Consider the following 3,538-nt stretch of genomic DNA (forward strand, 5'->3'; position numbering starts at 1 on the left):
GGCCGGCCTCGGGAACTCGCTCCACGGCAACTGGAGCCGCCTGAGCCCCCCGTTGTGGGGCATCTTGCGAGAAGGCCAGCTAAACGGCGAGGCCCGGTGCGGCACCGACTGCGGAAGCCGACACCGTCTTGAGGACTTTCCGGGGAGCCAGATCGGTCAGGCCATGGCTCCGCTTGCTGAGAAGGAAAGGAAAGTCATGGTCGGGACATACAAATGAGGAGCCAGGACGAAGACGTTCTAAGGTACCTACCCGCTCCGGGCCATGATCAGTCGTGCCTGTGGGGAGGTCTCTCGGATCTCGACCCCCGAAGGTATCGCCGAGGTCCGCCTCGCCGCCGGCTTCGGCACCATCCTCGCCTTGGGCACCTTGGGCGCTCGGGAGACGGACTGCCTAGGCACTGCCACGGCGACCTGAGGGTCGCTCTCCTGCGCTGCCGGCATGGGCGACGGTTTTCGGGGAACAGACACCTCGGCCTGACTCCCCGGAGTCACCTCAACTTCCCCAGCCGAGGGGTCGAGTACCCCCTCGGTCTGCCCCCGCTCTTCGGGCCGGGACCTCGGCGTCCCGACCCTAGGAACTAACGGCGCCAGCCCGCTCGGGGGGCTGGCTTGACGACTCCTGGCCTAGCCTCAAACCCAGGCTGAGGCCAAGGCGGGCAGCCATGTCGTCATCCTCGTCATCGTCTTCGTCATCGTCGTCAGGCGTTTCCAGTGACGGCTCCCTCGGGAGTCCGTCCCTTTCTTGCCGACAACGGAGCTTTTCCAAGGCGTCCCGGGCCCGCGTCCGCTCGCGGGCCCGAGCCTTCTTCGCGTCCTTTTCTTCTTCTTCTCCTCCGCGGCAACCCGCCGCGCTGCTCGGTCCACCGCGTCCTCCGGGACCCGTGGCCGAGAAGGCTTGTGACACCCCACCTCCTGGAGACAGATGAAAATCCTCGGCCGTAAGGACCAAGGGCGATCCGACGCAAGGAGAAAGAAGGAGCGGACACTCACCAGAGACACACACCCGCGGTCGGGACGCATCAAGGGCTGAGAGAGGGCGCTGGCGTCTGGTTTTCCCAACGCAACGGCCACCCGCCCGTGAAGAACGTCGACGGGAAGGGGATCCGAGGACATCCGCGAGCCCTCCAAGTCGGCCTCTGGCGTCATCTCCCAAAGCGGCAACCGCCGCTCCGCCAAGGGAAGCACCCTCCGGCGATGAATGGCGGCAATCACTCCCGCAGCGGTGAGCCCTCCTTTCCGTAACACCTCCAGGGCCTTGAGAAGGGGCTCGAGGTTCTTCTGTCTGTCGTGCGGGGTCCCGTAGCGCCAAGCGTCGGCGGCGACGGTGACCTCCCGCTGAGAAAACGACGGGAGCCTCCTGTCGTCATTCCGGAGATAGAACCACCGGCGCTGCCACCCTTTATTCGAGGACGCAAGGACGGCGGGAATATACTGCGACGCCCGTGACTGCCTCAGCTGGAGGATGCAGCCGCTGGCCCGCACTGCCGCGCGGACCCTTCTCTCCCCCGTCGGCGAAGCAAAAAGCTCCGCGGAGAAGAAATGAGTCCACAGGTCCCAGTGGGGGTCGATCCCCAAATAGCCTTCACAAACCGCTGCGAAGATGGCGGCTTGCGAGATGGAGTTGGGGCTGAGGTTGTGCAGCTCCACCTCGTAGTTATGCCGAATCGCCCGCATGAAGCGGCTCGCCGGCACTCCGAATCCCCGCTTGTGGAAGGAGACGAAGCTCACGACGTACCCTGACGGCGGGGACGGGGCGGCTCCGCTCGGGGGGGATCCACTCCGGCTGCCTCTCATCAGAGAGAGGGCAAAGTAAACCCTCGGCAACGAGGTCCTCCAGGTCATTCGCCGTGACTGTGGAGAAAGGCCATGGGTCGCGCGGCGGAGTAATGGTCACCCGGTCAGCCATCACCAAGCAGAGGAGGTGGCGGCGGAAAGGATTGGGTGGGCGGTTTCCTTCTCTCTGGCTAATCCCTCAGGCCGCGAAAACCTAAGAAGGAGGCAAGTAGCGGAGCAAGGAACCATCACCGGACTCTCCCCCGAGTATATAAAGACCCTGGCGAGACCCGTTCAACGCGTCGCCCGAACCCGCCGCAGGATTCAAAACTCAAAGCGAAACGGTCGTTCCTCGAACGGCTCGCGCACACGCAATGGCTGCCCCGCGAACCACCCACCCCGTCGCATTAACTCCGCGGCGGGACAGGCGGCGCCTCTGGCAGGAGAAGCGAGCGACGCTTCTCCTTCGCCATAATGACTGCGTCAAAAAAAGGTACGCCACATCATTTGATTTCGTATCCTTTTCCTTTTCCTCTTTCTCTCTCTTACAACAGGGACCGGGAAAGGGGGATACCCCGAAAAGGATCCTTCTCCGTGAAGGAAACAGGCCCCGAGCCTCCCTACTGATCAGGGGTTCAAAGGCTGGCCCCTCGGAGGGGTTTAACAGTCGCCTCAGAGCGCTTGGGCTCCGCGCCCACTACTGGTCAGAGGTTTGAAGGCCGGCCCCTCGGAAGGGTTCAACGGCCGCCTCAGGCCACTCGGGCTCCGCGCCCACTACTGATCAGGGGTTCGTAGGCTGGCCCTCGAAGGGTTCACAGCCGCCTCAGACACAGAGCGAGGGATGACCCTGGGTACGTTCGATACATAACCAAGGCTCGGGCTACGCTCCCGAGGTACCCTAGGACATTTCCGAGACCAGCGGGAACGATCTTGTAACGGAATCCCATCAAAGGGAGGCATCGAGCCCTCGGACCCCGTCAAAAGGGGACCGGGTCCGGCAGATCACCCGCAGGTACTTTTGGAGCGCGCCTCCGGGCCTCTAGCCGACCCCTAACAAATGGGGCACGGGCATCCACCCGGATTACCCGTCAGCAGCTCGCTGGAGACACCATGTTCGGCGCCCTCCAAGGGCAACATGGAGCTTTCCCCCCTCCTCCTTGCGGAAAGGCGACGCAGGGGCGTATGTAAAAAGTCGAGTCTGTCCTTGACCGTCCTCTCATCCTATGCAGAGGCTCGGGGGCTGCTCTCGCAAACCCGGCTCCGGCCAAACCGTTGATAGCGTCAACATACCAGCCCGAGAACTTGGGACCCGACCGTGCACCCGGGCTACGGCCAAGCTCGCATGAGGGAACAACCAGACCAGCCGAAGCATTATGCGAGGCATTAAGACCTCGAAGGAGTCAAACCAGTCCTCCGAGGCCTCGGGGGCTACACCCGGCGGGTGCGCTCGCGCGCACCCACCGGAACAAAACGCAACCGAGAAAGGCTGGTCCCCTTGCAAAAAAGTGCGACAAAAGCCTCCAAGCGAGTATTAACACTCCCTTCGAGGCTCGAGGGCTACTGTCGGGGACCATAATTAGGGGTACCCTCAAGGCTCCTAAATCTCAGCTGGTAACCCCCATCAGCACAAAGCTGCAAAGGCCTGATGGGTACGATTAAGTCAAGGATCGGTCCATTCGAGGGACGCGATCACGCCTCGCCCGAGCCCAGCCTCGGGCAAGGGCAGCCGACCCCGGAGGATCTACGTCTCGCTCGAGGACCCCCT

This window comes from Zea mays, chromosome 3 (assembly GCF_902167145.1).
Source record: "Zea mays cultivar B73 chromosome 3, Zm-B73-REFERENCE-NAM-5.0, whole genome shotgun sequence".
NCBI lineage: Eukaryota > Viridiplantae > Streptophyta > Magnoliopsida > Poales > Poaceae > Zea > Zea mays.